Raw genomic sequence first — 21885 nt, 5'->3', positions numbered from 1 at the left:
CTGTGAGTATAACAGAACTCATATGGCAGGCCAAAACCTGAGAAGATTCTGTACAGGAAGTGCCCTCTCTGAACATTTCTTGGCCTTCTTTGTCATCTCTATCCAAAACAGAGGATCTCTGCTGTAACGTGACACTTTCTCAGGCTCCCATAAGCTCTCAGTAGGCGCTAGAACGTTGAATGATGACTTTGCAGCCCCTGCCTGAAAAACAATAGCGCATTTGGATAGTGGTCGATCTGAGAACAATGAGACGGGCGCACGCGTGCACGTGAAGAGGCCATTTTACATTTTCAGTCTTTGAACGAAAAAGACGTCTCCCGGTCGGAATATTATCGCTATTTTACGAGAAAAATTGCATAAAATTGATTTTAAACAGCGTTTAACATGCTTCGAAGTACGGTAATGGAATATTTTGCAATTTTTTGTCACGATACGCGTCCGTGCGTCACCGTTCGGATAGTGTCTTGAACGCAAGAACAAAACAGAGGATATTTGAACATACCTATGGATTATTTTGAACAAAAACAACATTTGTGATTGAAGTAGAAGTCCTGGGAGTGCATTCTGACGAAGAACAGCAAAGGTAATCCAATTTTTCTTATAGTAAATCTGAGTTTGGTGAGTGCCAAACTTGGTGGGTGTCAAATTAGCTAGCCCGTGATGGCGAGCTATCTACTCAGAATATTGCAAAATGTGCTTTTGCCGAAAAGCTATTTTAAAATCTGACACCGCGATTGCATAAAGGAGTTCTGCATCTATAATTCTTAAAATAATTGTTATGTTTTTTGTGAACGTTTATCGTGAGTAATTTAGTAAATTCACCGGAAGTTTTCGGTATGTTTGCTAGTTCTAAACGTCACATGCTAATGTAAAAAGCTGGTTTTTGATATAAATATGAACTTGATTGAACAAGACATGCATGTATTGTATAACATAATGTCCTAGGAGTGTCATCTGATGAAGATCATCAAAGGTTAGTGCTGCATTTAGCTGTGGTTTTGGTTTTTGTGACATTATATTCTAGCTTGAAAAATGGGTGTGTGATTATTTCTGGCTGGGTACTCTCCTGACATAATCTAATGTTTTGCTTTCGTTGTAAAGCCTTTTTGAAATTGGCAGTGTGGTTAGATTAACGAGAGTCTTGTCTTTAAAATGGTGTAAAATAGTCATATGTTTGAGAAATTGAAGTAATAGCATTCCTAAGGTATTTGAATATCGCGCCAATCGATTCTACTGGCTGTTGACTAGGTGGGACGATTTCGTCCCACATACCCTAGAGAGGTTAACCTTGTGCAATACCCTAGATGCAGTTGCACCCCTAAAAACATCTGTCATAAGAAACTAGCTCCCTGGTATACAGAAAATACACGAGCTCTGAAGCAAGCTTCCAGAAAATTGGAACAGAAATGGCGCCACACCAAACTGGAAGTCTTCCGTCTAGCTTGGAAAGACAGTACCGTGCAGTATCGAAGAGCCCTCACTGCTGCTCGATCATCCTATTTTTCCAACTTAATTGAGGAAAAGAAGAACAATCCAAAATTTATTTTTGATACTGTCGCAAAGCTAACTAAAAAGCAACATTAGCAAATGGAGGATGACTTTCAATTCAGCAGTAATACATTTATGAACTTCTTTGAGGAAAAGATCATGATCATTAGAAAGCAAAGTACGGACTCCTCTTTAAATCTGCGTATTCCTCCAAAGCTCCATTGTCCTGAGTCTGCACAACTCTGCCAGGACCTAGGATCAAGGGAGATAAAGTGTTTTAGTACTATATCTTGACACAATGATGAAAATAATCATGGCCTCTAAACCCTCAAGCTGCATACTGGACCCTATTCCAACTAAACTACTGAAAGAGCTGCTTCCTGTGCTTGGCCCTCCTATGTTGAACATAATAAATGGCTCTCTATCCACTGGATGTGTACCAAGCTCACTAAAAGTGGAAGTAATAAAGCCTCTCTTGAAAAAGCCGAATCTTGACCCAGAAATTATAAAAAACTATCGGCCTATATCGAATCTTCCATTCCTCTCAAAAAGTTTAGAAAAAGCTGTTGCGCAGCAACTCACTGCCTTCCTGAAGGCAAACAATGTATATGAAACGCTTCAGTCTGGTTTTAGACCCCATCATAGCACTGAGACTGCACTTGTGAAGGTGGTAAATTACCTTTTAACCTCTATGGGCTAGGTGGGACGCTTGCGTCCCACCTACTCAACAGCCAGTTGAATCCTGTGGTGCGTTATTAAAATACCTTAGAAATGCTATTACTTCAATTTTTCAAAAATATGACTATTTTACACCATTTTAAAGATAAGACTCTCGTTAATCTAACCACACTGTCCGATTTCAAAAAGGCTTTACAACGAAAGCAAAACATTAGATTATGTCAGCAGAGTACCCAGCCAGTAATAATCAGACACCCATTTTTCAAGCTAGCATATAATGTCACAAACCCAAACCACAGCTAAATGTAGCACTAACCTTTGATGATCTTCATCAGATGACAACCCTAGGACATTATGTTATACAATACATGCATGTTTTGTTCAATCAAGTTGATATTTATAATCAAAAACCAGCTTTTTACATTAGCATGTGACTAGCATTCCCACCGAACACTGCCGGTGAATTTACTAAATTACTCACGATAAACGTTCACAAAAAGCATAACAATTATTTTAAGAATTATAGATACAGAACTCCTCTATGCACTCGATATGTCCGATTTTAAAATAGCTTTTCGGTGAAAGCACATTTTGCAATATTCTCAGTAGATAGCCCGGCATCACAGGGCTAGCTATTTAGACACCCAGCAAGTTTAGCACTCATCAAAGTCAGATTTACTATAAGAAAAACGTTATTACCTTTGTTGTCTTCGTCAAAATGCACTCCCAGGACTTCTACTTCAATAACAAATGTTGGTTTGGTCAAAATAATCCATCGTTATATCCAAATAGCGGCGTTTTGTTCGTGCATTCAAGACACTATCCTAAAGGGTAAATAAGGGTGGCGAGCATGGCGCAATTCGTGACACATAAATTCTAAATATTCCATTACCGTACTTCGAAGCATGTCAACCGCTGTTTAAAATCAATTTTTATGCAATTTTTCTAATAAAAAAGCGATAATATGCCGACCGGGAATCTGCATTTAGGTAAACAGACAAAGGAAATGAAAGCATTCGGTCGACGCGGGCACGCGCCTAAGCCCATAGTACTCTGAGTGGCCACTTGCCAAAAGCGATAAAGTGTTTCAGCCAGAGCCTGCCTCTATCTTTCAGCTTTTTCCCGGGCTCTGAGAGCCTATGGAAGCCGTAGGAAGTGTCATGTTATTGCACAGATCCTGAGTCTTCAATAAAAAGAGCCAAGATGAAACACTACTTCACTTCCTGCTTGAAATCTTCTCAGGTTTTGGACTGCCATATGAGTTCTGTTATACTCACAGACACCATTCAAACAGTTTTAGAAACTTTAGTGTGTTTTCTATCCAAAGCCAATAATTATATGTATATTCTAGTTACTGGGCAGGAGTAGTAACCAGATTAAATCGGGTACGTTTTATATCCGGCTGTGTCAATACTGCCCCCTAGCCCTAACAGGTTAATGACGTCAGACCGAGGCTCTGCATCTGTCCTCGTGCTCCTAGATCTTAGTGCTGCTTTTGATACCATCGATCACCACATTCTTTTGGAGAGATTGGAAACCCAAATTGGTCTACATGGACAAGTTCTGGCCTGGTTTAGATCTTATCTGTCGGGAAGATATCAGTTTGTCTCTGTGAATGGTTTGTCCTCTGACAAATCAATTGTAAATGTCGGTGTTCCTCAAGGTTCCGTTTTAGGACCACTATTGTTTTCACTATATATTTTACCTCTTGGGGATGTCATTCGAAAACATAATGTTAAATTTCACTGCTATGCGGATGACACACAGCTGTACATGTCAATGAAACATGGTGAAGCCCCAAAATTGCCCTCGCTAGAAGCCTGTGTTTCAGACATAAAGAAGTGGATGGCTGCAAACTTTCTACTTTTAAACTTGGACAAAACAGAGATGCTTGTTCTAGGTCCCAAGACAAAGAGATCTTCTGTTGAATCTGACAATTAATCTGGATGTTGTACAGTCGTCTCAAATAAAACTGTGAAGGACCTCGGCATTACTCTGGACCCTGATCTCTCTTTTGAAGAACATATCAAGACTGTTTCAAGGACAGCTTTTTTCCATCTACGTAACATTGTAAAAATCAGAAACTTTCTGTCAAAATGATGCAGAAAATTAATCCATGCTTTTGTTACTTCTAGGCTGGACTACTGCAATGCTCTACTTTCCGGCTACCCGGATAAAGCACTAAACAAACTTCAGTTAGTGCTAAATACGGCTGGTAGAATCCTGACTAGAACCAAAAAATGTGATTATATTACTCCAGTGCTAGCCTCCCTACACTGGCTTCCTGTTAAGGCAAGGGCTGATTTCAAGGTTTTACTGCTAACCTACAAAGCATTACATGGGCTTGCTCCTACCTATCTTTCCGATTTGGTCCTGCCGTACATGCCTACACGTACGCTACGGTCACAAGACGCAGGCCTCCTAATTGTCCCTAGAATTTCTAAGCAAACGGCTGGAGGTAGGGCTTTCTCCTATAGAGCTCAATTTTTATGGAATGGTCTGCCTACCCATGTGAGAGACGCAGACTCAGTCTCAAGTCTTCAATAAAGACTTAAAGGTCATCTCTTCAGTAGGTCCTATGATTAAGTATAGTCTGGCCCAGGAGTGTGAAGGTGAACGGAAAGGCTGGAGCAACGAACCGCCCTTGCTGTCTCTGCTTTGCCGGTTCCCCTCTCTCCACTGGGATTCTCTGCCTCTAACCCTATTACAGGGGCTGAGTCACTGGCTTACTGGTGTTCTTCCATGCCGTCCATGGGAGGGGTGCGTCACTTGAGTCACTGACGTGGTCTTCCTGTCTGGGTTGACCCCCCCCCCCTTGGGTTGTGCCGTGGCGGAGATCTTTGTGGGCTATACTCGGCCTTGTCTTAGGACGGTAAGTTGGTGGTTGGAGACATCCCTCTAGTGGTGTGGGGGCTGTGCTTTGGCAAAGTGGGTGGGGTTATATCCTGCCTGTTTGGCCGTGTCCGGGGGTATCATCGGATGGGGCCACAGTGTCTTCTGATCCCTCCTGTCTCAGCCTCCAGTATTTATGCTGCAGTAGTTTGTGTCGGGGGGCTAGGGTCAGTCTGTTACATCTGGAGTATTTCTCTTGTCTTATCAGGTGTCCTGTGTGAATTTAAATATGCTCTCTCTAATTCTCTTTCTTTCTTTCTCTCGGAGGACCTGAGCCCTAGGACCATGCCTCAGGACTACCTGGCATGATGACTCCTTGCTGTCCCCAGTCCACCTGGCCGTGCTGCTGCTCCAGTTTCAACTGTTCTGCCTGTGGCTATGGAACCCTGACCTGTTCACCGGACATGCTTGTTGCACCCTCGACAACTACTATGATCATTATTATTTGACCATGCTGGTCATTTATGAACATTTGAACATCTTGACCATGTTCTGTTATAATATCCACCCGGCACAGCCAGAAGAGGACTGGCCACCCCTCATAGCCTGGTTCCTCTCTAGGTTTCTTCCTAGGTTTTTGGCCTTTCTAGGGAGTTTTTCCTAGGGAGTTTTTCCTAGCCACCGTGCTTCTTTCACATCCATTGCTTGTTGTTTGGGGTTTTAGGCTGGGTTTCTCTACAGCACTTTGAGATATCAGCTGATGTACGAAGGGCTATATAAATACATTTGAAATCTGATTTGAATAGGGACAGCATCCCCAACATCAATATCGTGTACTCCCAAATGTGTACGAGAAGGTCTGTCAGCAAACAGACTGAAAATCAGTTAACCCTGCTTGGCAATCATCAAACAGGTGACCCAACAAACTCCCCAAGTTTGCAAGGGACTCTGAATTCATCAACCTACCCTGCAAAATACCATCAGGGCCAGCACCCCGTCTTCATCACTCTGCCACTGTATGTGAATGTGGAGTGGGTGACCTCAGATCAATGGATTCCACCAAAGAACAAGACTAACCACAGTTTTAGCACATGTCTGATTTAGCCAATTCAGAAGACAAACGAGCATAATAGGGCTTTAACAAATTGACATGGCAGAGCGGAGTTGCCTTTCTGTGCTCAAGGATAGCAATCAGAAAGTTTGGACAATTGGTGAACCACAGTGTATTGGCCGTTGAATTTTGCCTGAAAAGGAGAATCGACAGTGGGCAGCAGGGCCAGAACCTGGTCCCCTGGACTAAATTGTTGCGGCTCAGCTCACTGGTCAAACAATATTTTCATCCTCACCTGAGAGGATGTTAACCTGTTAGGGCTAGGGGGCAGCATTGACACGGCTGGATAAAAAACATACCCGATTTAATCTGGTTAACACTCCTACCCAGTAACTAGAATATGCATATACTTATTACATATGGATAGAAAACACCCTAAATTTTCTAAAACTGTTTGAATGGTGTCTGTGAGTATAACAGAACTCAAATGGCAGGTCAAAACCTGAGAGATTCCTTTACAGGAAGTGGCCTGTCTGACCATTTGTTGAACTTCTTTTCCATCTCTATCATTTACTAAGGATCTCTGCTCTAACGTGACACTTCCCACGTCGTCCATAGGCGCTCAGAGCCCGGGAAAAAACAGAATGTCGTCATTCCAGCCCCAGGCTGAAACACATTATCGCCTTTCTCAAGTGGCCGATCAAGAGACACTGGCTTATGCGCATGACCCCGACCGCCCCCGCCTTTGGGATTTTTTCCTCTGTTTGCCGAAAAGGAGATTCCCTGTCGGAATATTATCGCTTTTCTACGAGAAAAATGTCGTAAAAATTGATTTTAAACAGCGGTTGACATGCTTCGAAGTACGGTAATGGAATACTTAGAATTTTTGTGTCACGAATTGCGCCATGCGCGTGACACTTCTTTACTATTTCGGATAGTGTCTGGAACGCACGAACAAAACGCCGCTATTCGGATATAACGATGGATTATTTTGGACCAAACCAACATTTGTTATTGAAGTAGCAGTCCTGGGTGTGTATTCTGACGAAGACAACAAAAGGTAATGAAACTTTTATAATAGTAAATATGATTATGGTGAGTGCTAAACTTGCCGGGTGTCTAAATAGCGAGCCCGTGATGCCTGGGCTATGTACTTAGAATATTGCAAAATGTGCTTTCACCAAAAAGCTATTTTAAAATCGGACATATCGAGTGCATAGAGGAGGTCTGTATCTATAATTCTTAAAATAATTGTTATGCTTTTTGTGAACGTTTATCGTGAGTAATTTAGTAAAATTTTAGCGAATTCCCCGGAAGTTTGCGGGGGGTATGCTAGTTCTGAACGTCACATGCTAATGTAAAAAGCTATTTTTTGATATAAATATGAACTTGATTGAACAAAACATGCATGTATTGTATAACATAATGTCCTAGGGTTGTCATCTGATGAAGATCATCAAAGGTGAGTGCTGCATTTAGCTGTCTTCTGGGTTTTGGTGACATTATATGCTGGCTTGAAAAATGGGTGTCTGATTATTTCTGGCTTGGTACTCTGCTGACATAATCTAATGTTTTGCTTTCGTTGTAAAGCCTTTTTGAAATCGGACAGTGTGGTTAGATTAACCTGTTGGGTCTAGGGGGCAGCATTTGCACGTCTGGATAAAAAAAATGTACCCGATTTAATCTGGTTACTAATCCTACCCAGTTACTAGAATATGCATATACTTATTATATATGGATAGAAAACACTCTAAAGTTTCCAAAACTGTTTGAATGGTGTCTGTGAGTATAACAGAACTCATTTGGCAGGCAAAACCCTGAGACATTTTCTGACAGGAAGTGGATACCTGATGTGTTGTATTGACTTTAAACCTCTCCCATTGAAAAACACAGGGGTTTAGGAATATTTTGGCACTTCCTATTGCTTCCACTAGATGTCACCAGCCTTTACAAAGTGTTTTGAGTCTTCTGGAGGGAGATCTGACCGAACAAGAGCCATGGAACGGTGATGTCCCATTAGACACCTGGCGCGCTACTTCATGTTGGGTACCCTCGTTCCAATACGTTATAAAAGGCTATGCATTCGTCCACCTTGAATATTATTCATGTTCTGGTTAAAAAAGGCCCTAATGATTTATGCTATACAACGTTTGACATGTTTGAACGAACGGAAATATATTTTTTCCCCTCGTTCATGACGAGAAGTCCGGCTGGCTTACATCATGTGCTAACGAGACGGAGATTTTTGGACATAAATGATGAGCTTTTTTGAACAAAACTACATTCGTTATGGACCTGTGATACCTGGAAGTGACATCTGATGAAGAGAATCAAAGGTAATGGATTATTTACATAGTATTTTCGATTTTAGATCTCCCCAACATGACGTCTAGTCTGTATCGCAACGCGTATTTTTCTGGGCACAGTGCTCAGATTATTGCAAAGTGTGATTTCCCAGTAAGGTTATTTTTAAATCTGGCAAGTTGATTGCGTTCAAAAGATGTAAATCTATAATTCTTTAAATGACAATATAATATTTTACCAATGTTTTCTAATTTTAATTATTTAATTTGTGACGCTGACTTGACTGCCGGTTATTGGAGGGAAACGATTTCCTCAACATCAATGCCATAGTAAAACGCTGTTTTTGTATATAAATATGAACTTGATAGAACTAAAAATGCATGCATTGTCTAACATAATGTCCTAGGAGTGTCATCTGATGGAGATTGTAAAAGGTTAGTGTATCATTTTAGCTGGTTTTATGGTTTTGGTGACCCTGTCTTTGACTTGACAAAACATTACACACAACTCTTGTAAATGTACTGTCCTAACATACTCTAAATTTATGCTTTCGCCGTAAAACCTTTTTGAAATCGTAAAACGTGGTTAGATTAAGGAGATGTTTATCTTTCAAATGGTGTAACATAGTTGTATTTTTGAAAAATTTGAATTTTGACATTTATTTGGATTCAAATTTGCCGCTCTTGAAATGCACCTGCTGTTGATGGAGTGCACCACAGGTGGCACGCTAGCGTCCCACCTAGCCCCAAGAGGTTAACGAGAGTCTTGTCTTTAAATGGCTGTAAAATAGTCATATGTTTGAGAAATTGAAGTAATAGGATTTTTAAGGTTTTGAAAATCGCGCCACAGGATAGCAGTGGCTGTTACGTAGGTGGGACGAATTCGTCCCGCCTAGCCTAGAGAGGCTAGTTTCCACAAGCTACATACAACCTTTGTCAGAAACCACTAACATATTTGGGGTAGGCTCAACCACCATCCAATCCTCCTTTAATACAGCAAGAGGACCACACATTACGACCAAAAACAAAGTCATTAGGACTGAACCCAGTGCTCTCTTGTGATACTTCTTTAACAGCGAGTAGCAACCAGGGTAACCCCTCTTCTCAGTCACGTTCTCATTCAGTGCAGTACGCACGTAACAGTGACTTCAAAGTCATATAAATGCTCAAGAGCCCCTTGACTCTGCACATAAGCTGGCCTGATTATGTTTTATACACAATTGTTGCAAGACTTGTGCAAATATGTGCGAACTGAAGTTGGAACCCTGATTGCTCTGAATCACCGTAGGTATTCCAAAAATGTATATGAACTGTGACAAAGCCTTCACAACAGACTTAGTGGTAATGTTGCAAAGTGAATAGGCTGCAGGATATCTCATAGCCTGACACATTAGTTAACATGTACGTGCTACCAGCTTTAGAATGGGGTAAGGGTCCAACACAATAAATGATAAATGCTCAAATGGCTGGCCTGTAACAGGAATAGGTTGTAGCGGGACTGGCCTTAATCCGATTAGGCTTCCCAGTGAGCTGACAAACATGGCATGTTTTGATGTTAGCGGAAATGTCTTTCTTTAAAATGAGGCCAATAAAATTAACGCAACATTTGATCATAGGTTTTACTAACCCCTAACTGACCAGAAACGTCATGAGCTGTTTTCACAACTATATCCCGAAGCTTAGAAGGAACCACGATCTGAACAATAGCGTCACCCACAACTTTTGCTGTGAGGCGTCCATTTCCTCACCAACATCTGATCTTGTATGTAGTAACACTGGGCAGAACTCCTTACCTCCTCAATCGGAAGTACTTGATCAAATAAACATTAAGGTAGGATCAGCGGACTGCTCCATCACAAGATCACTACGGGACATAGGCAAAGGTAAATAATTTAATGGATTATCAAACTGTTCAGCTATGTGTTGTGTAAATTATTTTTGACCGTAGTGTCAGCATGGCTCAGAGTCACAGCGCATGCAGAGAATACCTCAGGGAATCTCTGTATATTTTCCTCAATATCCCTACATGGGATTATGAGGGTATGGGTATGAGATACATCACGCCAGACATGACTATCATCTAAGTTGTTCCCCAAAATCCCATGAACACCGTCAAGGGGCAGAAAGGGATGCACCCCAAGGGAAACCTCACCTTGCACTAGGTCAGATATAAGTGACGTTGTGCAAGGGTACAGACAATATATTCAAACCTATGCCTTGAATCAGGACACTGGTTCCTGTATCTGTCTCCAGAGAAAAAGGCAGAACAGACTCCAAAACAAACAATTCAGAGACACCAGTGTCTCACAGAATCTTTACTGGCACATCACTTCCCAAAAGTGAAGTATAACCCTCTGAAAAACAGTGAATAATCAGTACTAAAAGGTTTTGACAATTCTTGAGCTTGCACAACAGGATTAACCTCTTGGGTAGGGGGCAGTATTTTCATCTCCGGATGAAAAGCGTGCCCAAAATAAACTGCCTGTTACTCAGGCCCAGAAGCTAGGATATCTACCAATTATATGCATTTGGATAGAAAACTCTAAAGCCTCTAAAACTGTTAAAATGATGTCTGTGAGTATAACAGAACTGATATGGCAGGCAAAACCCCGAGGACAAACCATCCAGGGAAAAAAATTGAGGTCATAGGATTTTCAATTTGTTTTCTATGGGATACCCTTATTATTAGGAACCTGGTTGCAGTTCCTATGGCATCCACTAGATGTCAAGACTTTAGAAATTGTTCAATGTTTTTCTTTTGAGAAATGTAGTGCTATTCATTGTAAGTGTCACTCCAGGTAGACTACTGTGTTGATGTGCGTGAACTGGAGCACGCTTCGCATTGTTTTTATCCGGTATTGGAATTTCTTCGGGATCAGTGTCCCTTCCATGGGACAGTTGAGCTAACATAGTCTAGTGCGATTAGCATGAGGTTGTAAGTAACAAGACAATTTCAAAGGACATAGACATATCTGATATTGGCAGAAAGCTTACATTCTTGTTAATCTAACTGCACTGTCCAATTTACAGTAGCTATTGCAGTGAAAGAATACCATTGCTATTGTTTGAGGAGAGTGCACCATTTTTAACATGAAAGTTATTAATAAACAAATTAGGCACATTTGGGCAGTCTTGATACAACATTTTGAACAGAAATGCAATGATTCATTGGATCAGCCAAACACTTTTTTACATACACTGCTGCCATCTTGTGGCCAAAATATAAAGTGTACGTTGGGTGGAATAATACATTATGGCCTTTCTCTTGCATTTCAAAGATGATGGTACAAAACAAATAGAAAAGAACGGTTGTTTTTCTCTTTGTATTATCATTTAGCAGATCTAATGTGTTATGTTTTCCTATTTCTTTAACATTTGCACAAACTTCAAAGTGTTTCCTTTTAAATGGTACCAAGAATATGCATATCCTTGCTTCAGGGCCTAAGCTACAGGCAGTTAGATTTGGGTATGTCATTTCAGGCGAAAAATTAAAAATTTAAAAAGGGGCGGCATCCTTAAGATATTTGAGTAAAAATCGACTTACGAACACTGTGACATGTGATTGTCTCACCTAGTTATCTTAAGAGCATCTGGATAAGAGCGTCTGCTAAATGACTAAACTGTAAATGTAAAAATGTGATTAAACACTTTATTGAGAGTTTCCATCAGCGCTCAGCGACTTCCAAGATAATCTTAATTTGGGCTTTTTTCATGGAGCCCAATAAAAATTCTCTGAAATGGTGGTGTGTTTTGTGTGATGTCTGCCACACCACTGGGCTGTTTAAGGGAGATTCCAGAATATAGCTGAGCATTGATAGAATGCCCCAAACATGTCCGTAGGTGGCCTTAGACTTCTCACTCAATGGTGGGTTGCCACATACACACTCTCTTCTTACTTTCTCTCTCTCTCGTTCTCTCTCTTTCTTCATCTCTCTTCCTCATCTCATTTCTCTCCCATACACACAAAAAAATCTGTATTTTGTAGCCATTGATTCAGTAATAATCCACATGAAGTCTGTATTGTTAATAGAAAAAGCCAAACTTTTTAAGTGTATTCAATACTGGATAGACAATGGTTTCACTGATAATCTTAAAACTGGACAGCATTAATGTTGATTGGGGACAATAACATTGGAGGCTTGTTTTTCCATTAACATTTAAAAGCAACTGTAATTTAGAAGTACAGAGCATTCGGAAAGAATTCAGAACCCTTGACTTTTTCCGCATTTTGTTACATTCAACATTGTTCTAAAATTGATTAAATCGTTTTTTCCCCCTCATCAATTCACACTATAGCCCATAATGACAAAGCAGAACCACCTTATTTACCTAGGTATTCACACCATTTGCTATGAAACTCGAAATTGAGCTCAGGTGAATCCTGTTTCCATTGATCATCCTTGAAATGTACAGTACCAGTCAAAAGTTTGGACACACCTACTCATTCAAGGGTTTTTCTTTATTTGTACTATTTTCTACATTGTAGAATAATAGTGAAGACGTCAAACTATGAAATACTCCATATGGAATCATGTAGAAAGCAAAAATGGTTAAACAAAACTAAATATATTTTATATTTGAGATTCTTCAAAGTAGCCACCCTTTGCTTTGATGACAGTTTTTCACACTTTTAGCATTCTCTCAACCAGATTCATGAGGTAGTCACCTGGAATGCATTTCAATTAACAGGTGTGCCTTGTTAATTTGTGAAATGTCTTTCCTTTTTAATGTGTTTGAGCCAATCAGTTATGTTCTGACAAGGTAGGGGTGGTATATTGAAGTCGGTCTTTCACCAAATAGGGCTAAGTCCATTCTATGGCAAGAACAGCTCAAAAAAAGCAAAGAGAAACATCCATCATTACTTTAAGACATGAAGTTTAATCAATGTGGAAAGTTTCAAGAACTTTGAAAGTTTCTTCATTGCATTCGCAAAAAACAACAAGCGCTATGATGAAACTGACTATCATGAGGACCGCCACAGGAAAGGAAGACCCAGAGTTACCTCTACTGCAGAGGATAAGTTCATTAGATTTTCCAGGCTCAGAAATTGCAGCCCAAATAAATGCTTCACATAGTTCAAGGAACAGACACATCTCAACATCAACTGTTCAGAGGAGACTGCATGAATCAGCCCTTCATAGTTTAATTGCTGCAAAGAAATCACTACTAAAGGTCACCAATAAGAATAAGAAACTTTCTTAGGCCAAGAAACATGAGAAATGGACAATAGACGGGTGGAAATCTGTCCTTTGGTCTGATGGTTTTGAGATTTTTGGTTCCAACCGCCGTGTCTTTGTGAGACGCAGAGTAGGTGAATGGATGATCTCAGCATGTGTGGTTCCCACCATGAAGCATGGAGGCGGAGGTGTGATGTGTGGGGGTGCATTACTCTGTCTGTGAGTTGTTTAGAATTCAAGGCACACTTAACCATTATGGCTACCACAGCATTCTATAGCGATACGCCATCCCATCTGGTTTGCGCTTAGTGGGACTATCATTTGTTTTTCAACAGGACAATGACCCAACACACCTCCAGGCTGTGTAAGGGAGACCTTCCAGAAGGACAACCATCTCTGCAGCACTCCTTCAAATCAGGCCTTTATGGTGGAGGGGTCAGACGGAAGCCACTTCTCAGTAAATGGCACATGACAGCCCACTTGGAGTTTGCCAGAAGACTCGCAGACCATGAGAAACAAGATTCTCTGTGATGAAACCAAGATTGAACTCTTTGGCCTGAATGTCAAGTGTCACGTCTGGAGGAAACCTGGCACCATCTCTACGGTGAAGCATGGTAGTGGCAGCATCATGCTGTGGGGATGTTTTTCAGCGGCAGGGACTGGAAGACTAGTCAGTTATCGAGGGAAAAATGAACGGAGCAATGTACAGAGAGATCCTTGATGAAAACCTGCTCCAGAGCACTTAGGACCTCAGACTGTGGCAAAGGTTCACCTTCCAACAGGACAACGACCCTATGCTCACAGCCAAGACAAAGCAGGAGTGGCTTCGGGACAAGTCTCTGAATGTCCTTGATTGTCCCGGCCAGAGCCCGGACTTGAAACCGACCTCTGGATAGACCTGAAAATAGTTGTGCAGTGACGCTTCCCATCCAACCTGACAGAGATTGAGAGGATCTGCAGAGAAGAATGGGAGAAACTCCCCAAATACAGGTGTGCCAAGCTTTTAGCGTCATACCCAAGCAGACTCAAGGCTGTAATCGCTGCCAAAGGTGCTTCAACAAAGTACTGAGTAAATGGTCTGAATATTTATGTAAATGTGATATTTCAGTTTTTTATTTTTAATACATTTGCAAACATTTCTAAAAACCTGTTTTTGCTTTGACATTATGGGGTATTGTTTTAGATTGATGAGGGGAATATACTGTCTATTTTTTAAATCCATTTTAGAATAAGGCTGTAATGTAACAAAATGTGGAAAGAGTCAAGGGTTCTGAATACTTTCCGAATGCACTGTATATAAGGCCATCAACTGGAGTCATTATTAATTATCTGAAGGGCTATAGACTGTAGACATTTACAGAATTGTTACCTGGAGGAAAATCGGGGAGGTTTCAATTTAAGACTGGGGGAGGGTTTAGTATTTTCTTTTTAATCAGTCCAGGGGAGGATCATGTAATTTGTAATTGATTACAGTTCAATATTTCTCAGTGTATTAGAATTAGTTGCTTATTAGGCTATATATCAAGCAATGTGTTCCTGATGCCGCCAGTCGTCTCTGATTCTCAGCTGGGCGCGCAATATCAAGTGGGCTATTTAGTGTGGTCTCTATCAAATGATCCATAACCTTTAGGCTTCTAAGTGCATGCTCGAGAAGCACAGAGCAAAGGTATATTTCTAAGATAGCTGCTGAAATGGTGTAAACACAACTAGGCAGCATTACAGACTGCAATGGATATTCCAACCCTGAGCCTTGGCCTCCTCTGTTCTTGCTGAATAAACACGTTTTTCTGTGCTACCAAACCAATGGCTGTGTTGTATAGGCCTATGGCAGCAGTTCTGGAGTCAAAGGCTTCTTCTGAAAATAATTGTTTATTTGGCCTAGTCCAAAAAACGCATTATATTGCACGGGGACTAACCTATAGCCTATGTTCTGTTCAGTTTGAGAAGGAGAGCGCAAAGATGAGGCCTGAATGACGACTTTGGTAGCTTGCTACAATAAAAAAAAATCTTAAAAACGATATGGTTCTTGCACATGATCTATTTATCAGAGTTATTGACCTCACAATAAACCAGATTCGGGTAAATTACATTGTGGTGCTGAAACTTGATGCAGCAGCCGTGGCACAATCAATTGGAAATTGATTTCAGCACCAGTTCATGGTGCTGAAACCATGGAGCTGAAGTAGGCAAATTCAAGTAAGCATAATTAATTTCAACCGTCTTCATTTGAATTAGACTTTACTACCAATAACTGGCTTTGTGTTGAAGCCTATTTCTTCCTATTTAGAAATAAGATATAGGCCTACCTGTTTGACAGACGAAATTAGGCTACATACTCTAAAATGTAGGGGTTCACCTGGAGTTCTTCAAAGATCCTCAAAGAACCTTAGGGTTCTTGACAATGAAAAACAGCCCCAAAAGGTTCTTTAAAGAACTTCTTAGGAGGTTGGATTCACCGAGGAACCCCCATTGTTGCAGGAGTTCTTCGGGGAACTTCGCAAATGCAACTGAAAATGCTTGTGCCAACAGTTAAAAAGTTGAGTTGATGTTTGGCTCTGAATATGTATCGAAATAATTTATTTAACAATATAAAATACAAATTAATAATGAAGACAATTATGGTCTTCTGTGAACAGCTTCCATAATGTTAGCTGTCACTTTAGCTAACGTTAACTACTTTAGTTCAGAAGAATGAATGTACATTTTAGAAAGCCGGGGTTGACAGTTGTATGAGCTACAGAAGCTAGCTAGTTAACGTTAGCCAAATTTATGTCCTAACTAGGCACAACTAGGTTTGTATTATTTACTGAACTATATTCTGTCCCATATTGTATATCGTTTCCATAAAGCCAACATGGCTTCACACTCATTGACATAAGTTTCCAATCTAGAGCAGTTGTCTCACTTTTGTGAGAATGAACTAGCTAGCTTCATTGACGTTAGCCAGCTAACTACCTACCTACCTACCTACCTACCTACCTACCTACCTACCGAGGGACATCTGTCCAGACAAGATGTCACAACTAACTGAATCAGTCAATGGAGGGCTTCCTCTTTATATAGCCTGCTACAATATGCACTACTATTATGAACTCACAAGGGGGCATAACATTACATGTACAATACTATCCCATTTTGGAAATGTTACATGTATGCCCCATTGTGGAGGGAAAATAATAGCTTAGATGGTAGCTAAAGATGGGATTCAAATGCATATTGGTGTTAATACAGTGACTAGACTACCTCTTTTGTATAAATGCATGCCCGGTATTGCCACGCAGCAAAATGTCGCGTATAATCTTTAAAGTCAGCCTGATAAAATATTGAACAATTTGTCACAAAAATAGCTTAAAATTTGATATTAGGCCTGTATGGCAGTACTTTTACTGTATGACAGTACTGTATTGGCTAGTGATTTCTTCAATATGTTCTTCTATTTTGCATTCAATTAAATGTCGATGTATTTTATCTTTCAGTATTTATTTAATATATTTTTTACTAATAACTAAATCTCCATTCTCCTTTTCTAAGGAATCATGGCATGGGATGAAAAAAAATTATAAAATAAAAATTAAAGACAACCAAGTTTTCAATCATCAGAGCTAAGTTTACACAGAAAAAGGGTTCTGATGGGAATGCAGGCCCAGCATCAAAGACAGCCAAGGTTTGTGGCTAACCTTACCCCTACTCGTAAACCTAACCGTAATTCTAGCAAGTGTTTGTGTACAATATATGCGACTATCCAATGAAGTGGGAACATTCTTTAAAAATCAAAAGCTTTACCTGTGCATATGTGTGTTTGTGTCATAGGTGACTAATGGCACGCATGATGTGGAGCTACTTGGGGGCGTGTCTGCTATATAATTTTTTAACCAAGTAAATAAGTCATAATTGTCAACATATTCTCATTGGATCATGAATTTGAAACAAACTCTCACTTGTCTTATTCTGACAAAATTGACTGGTATTGCACTAATCTTTAGCTGAAGTCGTGAGTGCGACTCCCAATCGTATGTTTACCAAAGTTGACTGACTGAAATTGAACTTGCGATGTGCCTTGAGCAAGGCACTTAACCCTAATTGCTCCTGCAATTCGCTCTGTATAAGAGCATCTGCTAAATGACTAAAATGTTTCCAAAGTGAAATGAAATGGCAGTACTTCGGGCCTCTCCATGATAGCCAAATAATGACAACTGTGCTGGTGTTTGTTGCCAAAATACTTAAGACCTCTGTGCATAAGGTCACACGTTAGAACAGCATTTCCAGAACACACTAACACTCCCAGATCCACATTCCAACGGAAGCTAACTGTTTGAGGCTAATTTGAAACCTTTCACTAAAACTTCAAGAAAGGTACTCTGTGGGGTGAGAAAGTCAGGCAATTATTTGATGGATCCACACACACACACACACACACACACACACACACACACACACACACACACACACACACACACGGTGTCCGACAGCAGAAGTAGAGAAAGTTTCCATGTTTGACCACCCTCAGATGAAGTGTTGGTTTCCTTGTGCTGTGTATGTGTGTGTCCTATTCAAACCATTAATCTGTCATTCAGTAGGAAAGTGATGTGTCTATATGTGGATAATAAGCCCCTTTAGGGTTCACAGCGCTCCTTCCACAGACCAGAAACTAGTATTCACCGTCTGATAATACACAGTTCAATCACAGTTCATTGTCTTGATTTCCTTTCCTCTTGATGAGATTGTCCTCAATTTTTTTTTATTTATCATGTAGTGTATCTTAATTTGGTTCCTCAGTTGCCATGGCAGTAATGTGGGTTTGATTATGGAACTCCTGTTCTTACGATGGAATCTGCTTCCTGTGCCATTGGAAAAGCTTTCAGAGCCCACATCAAGCCTTAAAACAAGCATCCTAGCCTTCCAAGTACAACCTGGTTCCCCTGTTTCAAAGGCCTGTACACTACCTCATGTTTCACCATTTAAATGTCTTTAAGTTGCCAATTTCTCTTCACATGAAGCACTTCAGCTGCTTTTAGGCGCTCCCTCTCCCTTTTTCTTTCTCTCACTCAGTGTTTCCTCCTTTCTCCACAAAGTGCTCAGCTAATTGAGGTCTGTTGAGTTTTTATTAGGGGGAACATTTAGCATTTTCATTGCCTTCCTTTTCAGTCACCCCCCCCCCTCTTGTCTCTCTCGCTTTCTCTCTCTCTCTCTCTGAACAGATTACTAACAGTCTGACTTCAGGCTTTGGTTCATTCCTCTGGCTTTGTCATTCTATCGTTCTTTTTCTGTGCCCCTGGTTTGCAATATGACAGAAGCAGCCCAAGGTCGAACAGGAAGGCCCTCCCCTCATTATGTTGGTGTTACGCCCCTGAAAAAGGGGAGAAATAATCACGAGAGTGATACGGTATTGTTTCCTCAATGAGAACTTTTACTGTAATCATTTTACCAAAGTAACACATTTTACAAAAGTAACACATTTTACAAAACAACAGATCTACAGGAAAGAGCTAGTGTTGTAGGGTACAAGGCTTATTCAAGTCACAACAGTATACTCTGTAATTCACTGAAACATACACTAATTTCAATATAACCGTCAAGCACAAAGCTTTACCTCAGTAAACCATAACTCAATTTATCAACAGTCAATAAAGTGTTTGAAAAACCCTTACACAAATAACACCGCAAAATATCTTATTAGCAACGCACATGTTCATTCACGATCGACATAAAATGGCAGCTACTCTCAGTACAAAGCTAGCCTTAGCTGCAACCGAGCAGGGCTCATATTACTCTGCAAACTTAACTCTAACTTCCTCAAGATGTTACTAAGACACCCCTTAAACACTCTTGACATGTTAGCGAGTTATTACATTTAAATGACTCTGTTTTATCATCAATAACGTACCTGAAAAAGGGGAGAAATAATCACGAGAGTGATACGGTATTGTTTCCTCAATGAGAACTTTTACTGTAATGAGGAAAAGACCGCGATTTCCCCGCGAACTTGGGTGGAGACCAGAGCAATCGATCTCAGGCTCATAGATTAAAGAGCATTTAGTAGATCACAGATGAACACTTTTCCCCTTCAATTAAGCACCACAAAATAAAGTAATCAATATAACATTTACACATTCCTTTTACAATTCTTACCCTTTGTACACTTGATGGATTTTAACTTTTTAACACAATTATATGAATGTTATCCATCTCTATCAACTAATACAGAATGCATGATATTTTTAACCTTAGATGTTTTATATCCTCACATACTATGAACTTACTAATACTTTTTAATGTATAACAGGCTATGAGTATTTCCTTTAACCTGTCACACTCTCCCCGAAAAAATAAATGTTGTCCCAACATTACCAACATTGTCTTCTTCAACAGTCTGTCTGCACTGGACCTAGGAAATCCTCTTCTCTAAGGTAGTACTTGAGCAGAGGTCAAGGGTCACAGTTCAAATATAACTAACAAGTTATTTTCACAGTCCATATCTGTTGACCAGCTGTATAAACAGTCCATAAGCAGTCTTTTCTCATACAATTGATTAACGGTCCATCAATTTTAATGATCTATATGCATAGTCTGCAAATTGTCTCTTGTGACAGTCTGTGAAATCAGTCAGTAGTCCATGGTCAAACATGTCAACTCTGTAGCCTCATGTTTGCTGAAGCCCATACATGTAAGGTGGCTGAAAGTAACATTACTGTAGTGATGGCAGCCATGGAACCATTCCTGGTGCAGAGTAGACAGGGAACAACTGTGGCTGGATACTGTAGCAGGAAGGGATACCAAGCTGATCATAGGTGATACGTCTTGGAGGGTGTCTCTCTCTTTGTGGCAGCTGGTAGGCTGGTTCCTCAGGTTCAGCAGCAGCAGTTAATGAAGGAAAGGCACTTGGTGGACGATCATCAGGCACATTTTCAGCAGGCAAGTTCATCTCCTCAGCAGGCAGGTCTTTAACTGTTGTTGTCTCCTCCAGCCGCTTTTCAACCAGAGGCTGTGCTGGTTGCGTATCAGGGACTGGCACTGCAACTGTCTGTTTCACTGGTGGGGGCCTGTGTTCCCACTCTCTTGCTGGTTCAGCATCCCTCTCCTCAGGTACTGTAGGAGATGTGGGAACCTGTAGCGGCTCATGATGAAGGTTATATTCATCCCCGCTGTCTTCATCAGAATCTAGAGGCTCTGATTCAGGCTGATGTCTCCTTTTTTTCTGACTTTTGTCATCTTTGGTCATTTCTGGTTGTGTCTCAAAATGTAAGTGGTCACAGGACATGAGCAGGTTTCTGTGCAGGACCTTGGAGCGTCCCCTACCCTTTTCTGGTCTCAATTCAAAAATCGGCAGGTCTGAACCCATTTGTCTCACTACTGTGTGAATTGTATCTTCCCAATAGTTACGGAGTTTTCCTGGTCCTCCTCTTGGTGTCAGGTTTTTAATCAGAACTCGCTCGCCAGGCTGTAGCACTGAACTCCTAACTTTAGTGTCATAGTACTTCTTACTTCTTTCAGCGGCTTTCTGAGCATTTTCACTTGCAATGGCGTATGCTTCTTCCATCCCTCGTTTCCAGTTCTCCACGTAGTCTCATTGGTTACTGGAACCTGCCTCTGTTCACAATCCAAAGAGCATATCAACTGGAAGCCTGGGTGATCTCCCAAACAGAAGATAAAATGGTGAATAGCCAGTCACTTCGCAACGGGTGCAGTTATAGGCATAAACCAGTTTGTTCAGAGACTCCTTCCAGTTTGACTTTTGTGTCTCAGTTAGTGTCTTTAACATTTGCAACACTGTTCTGTTCATGCGTTCCACTTGACCGTTCCCCATCGGGTGATAGGGTGTTGTTCTGGACCCCGCCATGCCACTGAGTTTCTTTAACTGATGGAACAACTGATTTTCAAATTCTCCCCCTTGGTCATGGTGGATGCGGGACGGGAACCCGAACTTCAGGGCAAAGTCATTGAAGATGAGATTTGCAGCAGTTTTACCTGACTTTGATGTGGTGGCGTAGGCTTGAGTGAAATGTGTAAAATGATCAACAATCATGAGGATGTACTCATATCCCCCTTTGCATCTGTCGAGATGAAGGAAGTCTATACATACCAGTTCAAATGGCTGTGTTGTCACAATGTTTGTCAGAGGAGCTCTTGTTTCATGGGCTGGCTTTTTCTGCTTGACACAGCTACAAGTTTTAGTCACATAGTGCTCGATGTCAGCTTGCATATATGGCCAGAAGAAGCGGTCACTTACTAGTGATACAGTGCGGTCAGTACCTTGGTGTCCCACGTTATTGTGCAACTCTTCCATTACTTTACCTTTGTACTGCTCTGGTAGAACTAACTGCTTGCGGGCTGTAGTGATTCTGTACAGAATGCCATC

This window comes from Salmo salar, chromosome 20 (assembly GCF_965601325.2).
Source record: "Salmo salar chromosome 20, fSalSal1, whole genome shotgun sequence".
NCBI lineage: Eukaryota > Metazoa > Chordata > Actinopteri > Salmoniformes > Salmonidae > Salmo > Salmo salar.
Note: the sequence above shows the minus strand (reverse complement) of the source record.